This window comes from Lathyrus oleraceus, chromosome 5 (genome assembly GCF_024323335.1).
Source record: "Lathyrus oleraceus cultivar Zhongwan6 chromosome 5, CAAS_Psat_ZW6_1.0, whole genome shotgun sequence".
NCBI lineage: Eukaryota > Viridiplantae > Streptophyta > Magnoliopsida > Fabales > Fabaceae > Lathyrus > Lathyrus oleraceus.
Window position 1 is genome coordinate 71,355,539 of NC_066583.1, and position 14,533 is coordinate 71,370,071.

A 14,533-nucleotide genomic window follows, 5' to 3' on the forward strand; every position below is an offset into this window, starting at 1 on the left:
TTCCCATATTTCCTTCTTGTTTTCTTTTTGGGGAGATTAGTGTAAGACCATTGAGTGGCCTCTGATATCCATGTCTGTTTTAGGAGATTGGTGTAAATCCAGCTATTGGTATCCGATATCCGCTTTTGTTTGTGAGATTGGAGTAAGACCATTGAGTGGCATCCGGCATCATCTGTTTGTTATTTTATCATTGCTTATTTTCCATTCCAAAGGACACACTTGAATCATCTCCCATATGATTTCAAGAAGTGAACCTTCTAAGAAGTTTTACAATCCATCCCCATCCATTCATCATTCATTATGTCCTAAACTTTTTCACACTTTACTTTTCAAATTTGACATAAGTGTTGTGCAAACATCTTCATGTTTTCTAACTAAAAACCTGGACCCAAGTCCTTGACTTTTTTCCAAACTCCATTTCATAACACTTCTTTCGAATCAATCCTAATCATACTTTGACTTCACTTTCATAATCACAATCAGTTAACTTCACTCATTCACTTGTTTTGGCTTTGTCCATTGTTAATCTTTTCATGCATTAGCCATAGGTTTCAATTATCATTGTGGTTGATGTAAATCTTGCCTATCCTTAGTGAGTCGACAGTAAGACTTCCGTACTGAAAACAGGGCTAACCCCTCAAGTACGTCGAAGCTATCCTCACATGGTGGATGTTGTTTTTTGGTCGAGTGTTCTCCCATTGATAATGAAAAGCCTCAGTGCTTGTGTTTAAAACTGAATCCACCAACTTTTGGAAATCTTTTAGCCGAACTACGGCGTTTTGATCCTTACCTTTGATGGAAGGTACGTAGGCAACGGGTTCATCCGTTCAAACCCAATAAAATTTGTATATTCTTTTCTCATCATCCCAATCATGTTTGCACAATATGTCATAACAAATAACAATCTTTTACAACAAGTGTGAAAAGGGCTCCCTAGGAGTACCTAGGACGTAGTGGGTGCCTAACACCTTCCCATTGCGTAACTTACCCCTTACCCAGAATCTCTGATCCTTTTATTAGTTTTCTACGTGTAAAACTTCTTAGGCATTTGTTCGCTTTTTAGCCAATCCTTTGGATAAATAAAAGTGCGGTGGCGACTCGAAACTTCATTGTATGCTTTGCTTATGGTTTAATCGATAAATCATATAGCGACGAATACACCGCTACAGAAAAGTGGCGACTCTGCTGGGGAGTCTAGTTTCCTTGGCGGTAGTGCCTACTTTTCACCTTTGTTGTGCCATATTGTTATTTGTTATTCGACTTATTCTTGTATAATTTGGGATCACTGTATTGATTGTAATGCGTGAATTGCTTGATATACATTGCTGATTGCTTTGGTGATCTGTGAGATGAGTTCTGTACCCGAACTCGAGTGCACTCTAGGATAGGAGAATGGCATAGTCTCGTTGACTGGTGTGGAGTAGTCCTTAGCCAGTTGACTTGCGAGTCCATTCACTTGGTGGAGGTCATGTTGAACTAATAATGTCACACGAGTTATTTGTGGTTAGGCATTATTCTTTCAATCATGTGCCGCAGAAGCCAAGGACCTTAGTTTACCAAACCCATCTTGGCCTTTTTTTTAGGACCGTAGTGCGGAGGTCGTTCAGATGTCAGTTCTGATACGATTGTCACGCGATACTACACTCATAAGAGTTTCTCTTGAGAATATTCTTGGAATACGAGTATTCGTTCCTCCGAAAATATTCGAAAGATGGAACGATGATTATGGGAACCTCTGATAGAACATGTCCGGCAGGTTTAAACCCTAGTACACTCCCTTTGGGTGGTTCTTAACCGAGACTCCATGCTCGTGACTCTCAACAAACCCATGATTCGTGGTTGAGTCGTTCAAACATTGTTAATATCAATGGATCCCGGATCAGGGGTAAAACCTAAATCCACCAAAGCGGCTGGTTGATATTAGGGATGTTTGAACCGGTTCATGTACCGTTAATATTAATGGAACTTGGGTGTCGATCAGGTGAAAACCTAAATCCACCAAAATGGATGATTGATATTAGGGGTACATAGAGCTTTCCCACGACCTTTGTTTGGTGTGCCTTGCTTGATCCTTGAGTGTGTTTGTTGCATTCATGCATTCATGCATTCATCCGCATACATGTCATCATCAGAAAAAGGAAATTTTCAAGGAACTTAAAGGGTTTATTTGCAAAATTTTCAGACAATGGAAAGACCAAAGAGGCATACAAAGAAGTACAGCTTTAAGCAGCCTGACGTAAAAGAGTTAAGGAATCTGACATCATATGTATTAGATCCCTTGGGTTTCAAAGCTCGCTATGGGAAGCTTCTGCCTCTGCTCACCACTCAGGTTGACGAAGGATTGATGAGTACTCTAGCTCAGTTCTATGATCCGCTCTACCATTGCTTCTTATTTCCGGACTTCCAGCTACTGCCGACTTTGGAGGAATATTCTCACCTTATTGGGATTCCTATTCTGGATCAGGTGCCGTTCAGTGGCTTAGAGGATATTCTATCTGCTCGAGAGATTGCTAGCTTGTTGCATATAGATGAAGATCTGATTAGAGCTAATCTAACTACCAAAGGCGGAATTCAAGGTTTTCCTTCCGAGTTCCTCATTGCCCAAGCTACCTTTTATGGGAAGGCCATGAGTGAGGATGCCTTTGAGGCTCTATTTGTGCTACTCATCTATGGATTGGTGCTGTTTCCCAACTTCGACAAGTTCGTGGACATGAACGCCATTAGGATCTTTTCAGTCCTTAATCCAGTTCCGACTTTGTTGGGTGATGCTTATGTCTCCTTGCACCTCAGGAATATGAAGAATGGAGGAGTCATTGTCTGCTGTTTACCCCTGCTGTACAAGTGGTTTATTTCGCACTTGCCGCAGACAGTTGCTTTTAAGGAGAACAAGGGATGTCTACGGTGGCCTCAGAGACTCATGTCTCTCACCAATGATGATATCACCTGGTATGATCGCGTGTATGATACCGTCCAGATCATCGACTATTGTGGGGAATTCCCTAATGTACCTCTTCTTGGCACATGTGGTGGGATTACCTACAATCCTATTCTTGCACGTCGTCAGCTTGGGTTCCCCCTAAAGGATAAACCTAATAGCATTCTGTTAGAAGGCATATTCTTCCAGGAGGGTAAAGATCCCCAAGGCCTGAAAGCTAGATTTGTCCGTGCTTGGCGCAGTATTCGCAAGAAGAGTAGGAATGAGTTGGGTCCAAAGAACTGCATTGCTTTGGAGCCCTATACCTCTTGGGTCAGACAGAGAGCTGCTACCTACCTGATGCCGTATGATCATCCGAGACCTACACTGTTGGATGTGGCTGGGCCTTCAACCCTCCCTACCCAACGTGTAGAGGAGTTGAGAGAGGAGGACCTTTCGCGTGCCTGGATCCGTGAGAGGGAGGAATTGCTGCAGCAGCTCAAGGAGAAGGATGCTATGATTGAATTTCTCGAGCACCGAGTGATCGACGATCCGAACGACACTTGGACTTCTCTGCTTCCTCAGTCATCCAAATTCTGGAAGAGGAAGTATGATCGACTTGCAAAGGAGAAAGCTGACATGGAGGCTGCCTATGAGAGGGAGATCAAGAAGTTGTGCACTTCCCGTCTTCCAGCGTCCCGAGCTTCTAGGGATCCATAGGATGTCATTTACCTTTTCTCTTTGTAATGAATCAAAAATGCTGTATTTCTTTGTTTCAATATATTGAATGAAATATTTTCCATAAGCAATTAAAATGTTTAAATATTCAAAATATTGCAAGTAATACCCTAAGAGTTCCTTGAAAACAAAGCATTTGCACAAGCATTGCATGCATCATCTTTGCATAAACAGGTGTTCTCAGGCCGTCTTCTCACTTTGATTCCTGTGTTGAGACAGGATAGCTGATCAAAGGCCGCACCGCTACTCAACGCGACTCAACCATCAACGCAACATGGATCAAGTACAGGCCGAGTTAGCTGAGATGAGGGCTAACATGGCCCAGTTCATGCACATGATGCAAGGGGTTGCGCAAGGGCAAGAAGAACTCCGAGCACTGGTTCAGAGGCAAGAAGCTGTTATTCCACCGCCTAACCAGGCTTTGCCAGAAGGAAATCCAGTTCCTGACACTCCTGCTGCTGCTATTCCCGTCAACAACTATGTTGTAGGTGAAGAGTTGAGGGGTATCCGAGTTGACGGTCAACCTATTGTTCCTGATGTTGCCAGTGCCAGAGTCATCCATGCTCCGGCCCGTAACCGAATTCCGATTGTTGACAGACAGGAGGATTTGTTTACTATGCTCAGTGAAGACGACGACATTTTGGGTAGAAATGATGCGAGAGATCGCAAAGTTGAGGCCCTTGCTGAGAAGATTAGGGCAATGGAATGTCAAAACTCCCTCGGTTTTGATGTTACAAATATGGGATTGGTTGAAGGACTGAGAATCCCGCACAAATTCAAGGCGCCGTCATTTGACAAATATAACGGTACCTCCTGCCCTCGCACCCACGTGCAGGCATACTATAGAAAGATATCCGCATACACTGATGATGAAAAGATGTGGATGTATTTCTTCCAAGACAGCCTATCTGGGGCGTCTTTGGACTGGTATATGTAGTTGAAGCGGGATTCCATCAGATGCTGGAGAGACCTGGGTGAGGCGTTCCTCAGGCAGTATAAGCATAATATGGACATGGCTCCGACCAGGACTCAGCTGCAGAGTCTTTGTCAGAAAAATAATGAAAGCTTTAAAGAGTACGCCCAGAGATGGCGCGAGTTGGCTGCGAGAGTTCAACCCCCTATGCTGGAAAGGGAGTTGACTGACATGTTTATCAGCACTCTGCAAGGTGTGTATATGGACCGGATGGGAAGTTGCCCATTCGGAAGTTTTTCTGACGTCGTCATCTGTGGCGAAAGAACTGAAAGTTTAATCAAAGCTGGGAGGATTCATGATGCGGGTTCTTCGTCATCCTCGAAGAAACCCTTCTCTGGGGCACCTCGCCGTAGAGAAGGAGAGGCCAATGCTGTACAACACAGAGGGGGTGTGTACAGAGCAAGTGCAAACAGAGACCAAAATCGTCCGGTGGCTGCAGTGACTATTCCTGCACCTCAGCCTCGTCAACAACAACAAAGGGCTCAACAACCACAACAACAACCACCACAACAACAACAGCAACGTCCCTATCAGCCGAGACAGGGTCTGCAGTCTAATAGAAGATTTGACCCGTTACCCATGACGTATGCTGAGCTTTTGCCTGAGTTGCTTAGATTGGGTTTCGTAGAGTTGCGTACAATGGCTACCCCAACAGTATTGCCGCTTGGTTATGATGCGAACGTCCGCTGTGACTTTCACTCTGGGGCACCAGGCCACCACACTGAAAGATGCCGGGCTTTGCAACATAAAGTTCAAGACTTGATCGATGCTAAAGCGATCAACTTTGCTCCAGTGCCAAATGTAGTAAACAATCCTATGCCTCAGCATGGCGGGCATAGGGTGAACAATGTTGAAGAAGGAGAGGCTGAAGACTTGGTGGTTAATGTTGAAGACATTCAGACTTCTCTGTTGACAGTAAAGGGCCGTCTGCTGAAAGGGGGTGTGGACCCAGGTTGTAAAGAAGACTGTGAGGGTTGTTCAGAAGCTACCAATGGTTGTGACCAGTTGAAGGCTGGTATTCAGAAACTGATTGATGAAGGCTGTCTCCAGTTCAGCCGGGCCGTTAAGGGTAATGGGGCAGTGTCTACTGTCACCATTTATTTCAAGCCGTCTGAAGGACGAGGGCGAGGGGCTGTCAGTGCACCTACCACGAACAATACTCCGGTTACCATTCCAGCTCCGGTAACCATCCGTGCACCAGCTACTATTGTCGCGCCTGGCAGAAGGCAAGTTGAAAATAGTAGGGCTGTTCCGTGGAGGTACGACAACGCCTATCGCAATGATAGAAGGGCTGGTAGTCAGACAAGACCAGCTGTGCAAGCACCTGTTACTATCAGTGCTCCTGTGAGAACTCCTGCGGTTGCAAGTCCTGTGGTGGACAATGTCGGAGGACCAGGAGGTTTCACTAGGAGCGGACGACTGTTTGCTCCTCAGCCTTTGAGGGATGCTAGTGCTGAGGCATCCGCCAGAGCTAAGGGCAAACAAGCAGTGGTTGACGAGGAACCGGCTCGGAAGGAGGCTGAGGGTTCTTTTCAGAAAGATGTTGAGGAGTTCATGAAAATTATCAAAAAGAGTGACTACAAGATCGTGGATCAGCTCAACCAAACTCCTTCAAAGATTTCGATACTCTCTTTGCTGATGTGTTCTGAGGCACATCGGGATGCCTTGCTGAAGATGCTGAACATGGCATACGTCCCGCAAGAGATATCCGTCAACCAGTTGGAGGGTGTGCTAGCCAATGTGAGTACCAGGCACGGTGTAGGTTTCACTGACCTAGACCTAACGCCTGAGGGACGCAATCACAACAAAGCCTTGCACATCACTATGGAGTGCAAAGGTGCTGTTCTATCTCACGTGCTAGTGGACACCGGGTCGTCCCTGAATGTCCTGCCGAAGCAGATTCTAAAGAAAATCGATGTCGAGGGAGTTGTGCTCACTCCCAGTGATCTTATAGTTCGTGCATTTGATGGATCCAAGCGCTCTGTCTTTGGTGAAGTCACATTGCCGGTGAAGATAGGTCCGGAGGTGTTCGACATCGTATTCTATGTGATGGACATTCAGCCTGCTTATAGCTGTTTGTTGGGGCGTCCATGGATACATGCGGCTGGGGCAGTCTCGTCGACTCTCCATCAAAAGCTCAAATATGTCTGGAACGGTCAGATTGTGACCGTCTGTGGTGAAGAGGAAATTCTGGTGAGTCATCTCTCCTCATTCAAGTATGTTGAGGTAGATGGCGAGATCCATGAAACCTTGTGCCAGGCATTTGAGACTGTGGCGCTTGAAGGGGTAGCTTGTGCTGAGCAGAGGAAGCCAGGTGCTTCGATTTCGTCGTACAAGCAGGCCAAGGAAGTTGTGGACTCTGGCAAAGCAGAGGGCTGGGGCAAGATGGTTGACTTGCCTATCAAGGAAGACAAATTCGGCATTGGGTACGAGCCTCTCCAAGCAGAGCAGAGCGTACAAGCAGGTCCGAGCACCTTCACCAGCGCTGGGCTGATGAACCATGGAGACGTCTTTGCTACTGATGGTGAAGACCGGGATTGTGATTTGGATGTCTGGGTCCGCCCTTGTGCACCAGGCGAGGTTATCAGCAATTGGACAGCTGAGGAAGTGGTCCAAGTTACTCTACTGACAGAGTAATTTTCTTTTGTTTTTGTCATTTTGCATGAAAACCCTACGTTCTGCCCAAGGCGTAGTGGTTCATTGTAGGGCCACATCATGTTCACAATGTTTATAAATGAAGGACGTTTTTTCAATCAAATCTTGAGATCTTTGTCTTTCTATTTTTGTTTTCCACTTTTTCAAAACAATAAAACTGGCAATGTTTTTGTTTTTGTGACTTTTTTCAAACTCTTTTTCTAAAACAAAGCATTAAACATGCAGAGATGATCTTTTGGCATCCACTGTGAACGACTCTGTTATGGCTCAGTATGATTTCAACAATCCCATCTACCAAGCTGAAGAGGAGAGTGAGGAAGACTGTGAACTCCCTGCAGAATTGGTCAGACTACTGAAGCAAGAGGAAAGGGTCATCCAACCTCATCAGGAGGAGTTGGAAATTGTTAATCTGGGTACTGAGGACGCCAGAAAGGAGATCAAGATCGGGGCTGCTTTAGAAGACTCTGTCAAGAGGAGGCTAATTGAGATGCTAAGAGAATATGTGGAAATATTCGCCTGGACATATCAAGATATGCCTGGGTTGGATACCGACATTGTGCTGCATCGGTTACCTCTCCGAGAAGAGTGTCCGTCGGTCAAGCAGAAGCTTCGCAGAACAAGTCCTGATATGGCTGTGAAGATCAAGGAAGAGGTTCAGAAGCAGTGGGATGCAGGTTTCCTGGCTGTTACAAGTTACCCACCGTGGGTTGCCAACATTGTTCCCGTGCCGAAGAAGGATGGCAAAGTCAGGATGTGTGTCGATTACCGGGATCTGAATAGGGCGAGTCCGAAAGATGATTTCCCATTACCTCACATTGATGTATTGGTTGATAATACGGCTCAATCCTCGGTATTCTCTTTCATGGACGGTTTCTCAGGCTATAACCAAATCAAGATGGCGCCAGAGGACATGGAAAAGACGACATTCATTACACCTTGGGGCACGTTCTGCTACAAAGTGATGCCATTTGGGCTGAAGAATGCCGGTGCTACCTATCAGAGGGCAATGACGACTCTCTTTCATGACATGATGCACAAGGAAATCGAAGTGTACGTGGATGATATGATTGCGAAGTCGCAAACAGAAGAGGAGCACCTGGTAAACTTGCAGAAGTTGTTTGACAGACTGGTCAAATTCAAACTGAGGCTGAATCCGAACAAGTGTACGTTCGGGGTGAGATCAGGGAAGCTGTTGGGCTTCATTGTCAGTGAAAAAGGGATTGAGGTAGATCCAGCAAAAGTTAAAGCCATTCAAGAGATGCCCGAACCGAAAACGGAGAAGCAAGTCCGTGGGTTTTTAGGGAGGTTGAACTACATTGCAAGGTTCATATCTCATCTAACTGCTACATGTGAACCAATTTTCAAACTGCTTAGAAAGAATCAGGCGATCAAATGGAATGATGACTGTCAGAAAGCTTTTGACAAAATCAAGGAGTACTTACAGAAACCTCCAATCCTGATTCCTCCAGTTCCTGGGAGACCACTGATCATGTACCTTTCAGTCACCGAGACTTCGATGGGGTGTGTATTGGGGCAGCATGACGAGTCTGGTCGAAAAGAGCATGCCATATACTACCTAAGCAAAAAGTTTACCGACTGTGAAACAAGATATTCACTGCTCGAGAAAACTTGCTGTGCTTTGGCCTGGGCTGCTCGCCGACTAAGGCAGTATATGTTGAACCATACTACTCTGTTGATTTCTAGGATGGATCCAGTCAAATACATCTTTGAGAAGCCAGCTCTCACCGGACGTGTTGCTCGTTGGCAGATGATCTTAACGGAATATGACATTCAGTACACGTCACAGAAGGCCATCAAAGGTAGTATTTTGTCCGATTATCTCGCCGAACAACCGATCGACGATTATCAGCCTATGATGTTTGAATTCCCTGATGAAGACATCATGTATCTGAAGATGAAAGACTGTGAAGAGCCGCTTGTTGAGGAAGGACCGGATCCTGATGACAAGTGGACACTGATGTTTGATGGGGCTGTGAATATGAACGGTAACGGTGTTGGGGCAGTGTTGATCAATCCCAAAGGTGCTCATATACCTTTCTCTGCCAGGTTAACTTTTGATGTCACCAACAACGAAGCTGAGTATGAGGCTTGTATCATGGGGATAGAAGAAGCCATTGATCTTAGGATCAAAACACTTGACATATTTGGAGATTCAGCTTTAGTGATCAATCAGGTCAATGGAGATTGGAATACAAACCAGCCACATTTGATTCCGTATAGAGATTACACCAGAAGAATACTGACGTTCTTCAAGAAGGTGAAGCTGTATCATGTCCCTCGGGACGAGAATCAGATGGCTGATGCTTTGGCTACTTTATCCTCTATGATAAAGGTTCATTGGTGGAATCATGTGCCACATGTTGCAGTGAATCGACTCGAGAGGCCTGCGTATGTGTTTGCAGCCGAGTCTGTTAATGCTATTGATGATAAGCCGTGGTATTATGACATCAAGAACTTCCTCAAGACTCAAGAGTATCCTGAGGGTGCGTCGAAGAATGATAAGAAGACCCTGAGAAGGCTGGCTGGAAGTTTTTATCTGAATCAGGATGATGTGCTATACAAGAGGAACTTTGACATGGTTCTGCTCAGATGCGTGGATAGACACGAAGCAGACATGTTAATGCAAGAGGTGCACGAGGGTTCGTTTGGTACACACGCTGGTGGACATGCAATGTCTAAGAAGTTGCTGAGAGCCGGATATTACTGGATGGCTATGGAGTCCGATTGCTTCAAATACGCTCGGAAATGCCATAAGTGTCAAATCTATGCTGATAAGGTGCATGTACCACCAAGCCCGTTGAATGTCATGAACTCGCCTTGGCCATTCGCCATGTGGGGCATCGATATGATTGGGAAGATCGAGCCTACTGCTTCTAATGGACATCGCTTCATCTTGGTTGCGATCGACTACTTCACCAAGTGGGTGGAAGCAGCTTCTTATGCCAACGTCACCAAACAAGTGGTTGCCCGGTTCATCAAGAAAGAAATCATCTGTCGTTATGGAGTTCCCGAGAGAATCATCACTGACAATGGTTCGAATCTCAACAACAAGATGATGAAAGAACTGTGCAGAGATTTCAAGATCGAACATCACAATTCTTCTCCTTACAGACCAAAGATGAATGGTGCTGTAGAGGCAGCTAACAAGAATATCAAGAAGATTGTGCAGAAGATGGTCGTTACGTACAAGGACTGGCACGAGATGTTGCCTTTCGCTTTGCATGGATACCGTACCTCAGTACGTACGTCGACCGGGGCAACCCCTACTCCCTTGTGTATGGTATGGAAGCAGTCCTACCGGTTGAAGTGGAGATCCCTTCTCTGAGGGTATTATTAGATGTCAAGCTGGACGAAGCCGAGTGGATTCGTACAAGGTTTAATGAGTTAAGCCTCATTGAAGAAAGACGGTTAGCAGCTGTTTGCCATGGGCAGTTGTATCAGAGAAGGATGAAGCGAGCCTTTGATCAGAAAGTGCGTCCTCGGACATTTCAAACTGGCGACCTAGTTTTGAAGAGGATCCTTCCTCCCGGTACAGATAACAGGGGCAAGTGGACTCCTAACTATGAAGGTCCATACGTTGTGAAGAAGGTCTTCTCCGGTGGAGCCTTGATGCTTACAACAATGGATGGTGAAAATTTTCCTTCCCCTGTCAACTCAGATGTAGTCAAAAAATACTTCGCATAAATTGACCCGCTGGACAAAAAGAACAAAAGAGTCCAGGCAAAAATGGGCATCCCGGCGAACCAAAAAACAGAAAGAAAAGGTTCGGGCAAAAATTAGGGATAAAAATAAAAAAATTGTACACCCGGTAAGTCGAAAACCCGCAAGGGCGGCTTAGGCAAAAATGGGTATCCTGGTGGATTGAAAACCCGAAAGGGCGATCCAGCCAAAAGAGGGATTAAAGCGAAGACTACAGTCCGAGTTATCTGTACTTCATCATGCTTCGTCAGCTGCCATCTCGACAGATGTGATCGGTCCAGTCAGTCTTCTCAGAAAGCGAGGAATTGGGAGGAAACTGATGATCTATGAGTTATAACAGAGTTGGGAAACAGTGGATGCCGTGTTCACACTGCCATTAGGATAGTTTATTTTTTCTTTTTGTGCGCAATTACCTCTTTCTAGGAATTGCTTCCCAATGTATTTGCCTTCTCAGGCACACTTTCAATCAATAAAAGTCGTTATTCAGATAAATTGCTCTCTTGTTTTTACTTTTACTGTTTTGTTTGCAAAAACGTCCGAATTTTGCATAAACATTGCATATAAAAACATGAAGGCTAAACAATGACGTGCAGAAAGATTAAAACATTTGAAAATCATTTTGAATGTTGAGGACACTTGACCGTATCTTGTTCATGTACTCCCTGGGGCATCTGTTGTTCCAATTTGCAGGTCGTCACCTGTGAGTATTTTCCCCAGTAAGGTCGTCATCTATGAGCATTCCCCAGCAGTGCTTTCCCCAGACAGAGTCATTTTCCTAATTATGGATTGTTTGAGCCTTCCCCAGCGAAGCATTTGTCTCTCCAGCAGAGTTCATCCTACCAGTGGATTGGACAGGTGTCCATGGCAAGCAGATGCCTACATCCCTAGCTGAGTCGTTTCTACTTGTGAACATTGTGGGTCGTCCCCGGCAGAGTAGCGGTTATTCCCCATAGCGGAGTTTTTTTTTCTATCTGAAGTTTGTATGGGCCTTATCCCCAGAAATTGCTTGGTTCAGCCTCCCCAATGGAGCTTTTATTTCCCCAAGCGGAATTCTTGTGGATTTGGTTGGGCCACCCCCAGCAGGTTTCCCTTTGTTCTCCCCAGCATTCGTGTTGTTTCCCCCAATGGATTTTTCTTGAAGATTCCTCAGCACAGTCGTCCTGTGTATTTCTCCCCGCAGAGTTCTCATCATACTGCATTGCATATAGTAATCATTGCATCCTCAAAATTGCGTAGCATTTCCATTCCAGATGGAGCATTACGCCTTAGAAAAATTCAAACATATGCATTCATGTGTTCGAAACCACATCAGACCGTATTCCCCGGCAGAGGCGGATCATTTTTGTTCAACATCAGCACAGCAAATCAGCTACAGTCGCTTCGACAGCATTCAGAATTGATTATCCCCACAGAGGTTTATTTCCTCACCCGATGGTGACAGAGGTTTATTTCCTCACCCGATGGTGACAGGAAAGCCTGTTTCTCCCCAGTGAGACCCCCTGCAAGTGTTCAGCCTTGCCTAGTCATCTTGTAAATATCAATACCCCGTCAGTCATGCGTAAGTGTCTGGCCTTCTTTGGTGTCGGTAAACACCATCCTTCGGTGATTTCCAGTCATGCGTAAGTGTCTGGTCTTCTTTGGTGTCGGTAAACACCATCCTTCGGTGATTTCCAGTCATGCGTAAGTGTCTGGTTTTCTTTGGTGTCGGTAAACACCATCCTTCGGTGATTTCCAGTCATGCGTAAGTGTCTGGTCTTCTTTGGTGTCGGTAAACACCATCCTTCGGTGATTTCCAGTCATGCGTAAGTGTCTGGTCTTCTTTGGTGTCGGTAAACACCATCCTTCGGTGATTTCCAGTCATGCGTAAGTGTCTGGTTTTCTTTTGATGTCGGTAAACATCCTATTTCGATGTTCATAACGTCGCCCTCCCTTCCCTAGTGAAGTTTTCCTCCTCTCCGTTGGTGTCGATAAACGTGAGTCTACCTCTCGTCCTATGACGTCTGGTTGAAGTTTTCCTCCTCTCCGTTGGTGTCGATAAACGTGAGTCTACCTCTCGTCCTATGACGTCTGGTTGAAGTTTTCCTCCTCTCCGTTGGTGTCGATAAACGTGAGTCTCCCTTTCGTCCTATGACGTCTGGCTGAGTTTTCCTCCTCTCCGTTGGTGTCGATAAACGTGAGTCTCCCTTGCGTCCTATGACGTCTGGCTGAGTTTTCCTCCTCTCCGTTGGTGTCGATAAACGTGAGTCTACCTCTCGTCCTATGACGTCTGGTTGAAGTTTTCCTCCTCTCTGTTGGTGTCGATAAACGTGAGTCTCCCTTGCGTCCTATGACGTCTGGCTGAGTTTTCCTCCTCTCCGTTGGTGTCGATAAACGTGAGTCTACCTCTCGTCCTATGACGTCTGGTTGAAGTTTTCCTCCTCTCCGTTGGTGTCGATAAACGTGAGTCTACCTCTCGTCCTATGACGTCTGGTTGAAGTTTTCCTCCTCTCCGTTGGTGTCGATAAACGTGAGTCTACCTCTCGTCCTATGACGTATGGTTGAAGTTTTCCTCCTCTCCGTTGGTGTCGATAAACGTGAGTCTTCCTATTCGTCCTATGACGTCTAGTTGTACCTGTCCCCTTGTGGATTTACCTCTCTGTTGGTCTTGGTGAACGTTGAGTTTTTCCTAGTTGTCCGTTGGCATCTAGTTGTGATTTCTTTTCCCATTCATCGTCATTGCGATGTCTGGAAGTGGTCGTGTCCTTTGAAAACAAAACAAAAAAACAAAAAATACCCGGTAGCATCAGATCCCAGTGGACGTTTCCATTATTGGATCCCAGTTGGTGCAAATTTCTACGGTTCTTTTGTATTCAATCCCTGTTTACCCTGAAAGTCTGACAGCCACTGCTATCATCCGTTCGGGTTCCCAGCTGATTGAATAGGGGCAGCTGTAGCACCTCAAATTTGCACCTATCATTGTACATACCATTTCATATTAGGTCATAGCATATCATGATCCATTGCATAGCATTTGCATAGTCCTCAGTTGCCTCAAGAGCAAGCAAGCAAGAAGTTAGGTCAAACTGATCAGGAGATCAGTCAACCGAGCAAGCAAGTGTGTTTCTCAAGGAGCCAAAGCCCTAGGGTTTGCCCATCAAGTTCACGTGTCTTGGAGTATCATTTGAAGTGTTCAAGTCAAGGGTTGAAGGCTCAGAGGTCATCAGTCAATGCACAGTCAGGCAAAAACCCTAGACAATCAACAATCAATCAAAGCAGTGGATGGTGGCCATTCTTATGGAATTTGGGCACCATGGTCAATAATCAAGAGTCTATACAACATGGGACATCATTTGAAGTCAAGGTCTCAAGGAATTAGGGTTTGGAATTCATCAGAAGTGCACAGTTAATCCAAAACCCTAGAAAAGTCAAACTTGGTCAACTGTGGATTTAATCAAGGATTTGATGGATAGAATTGATCTGAAGGAGCTCATTCATGCTTGTACAAGCCTCATCTATCATGTCAAACCTCATCATGGAAGAAAATCAAGTCAAAT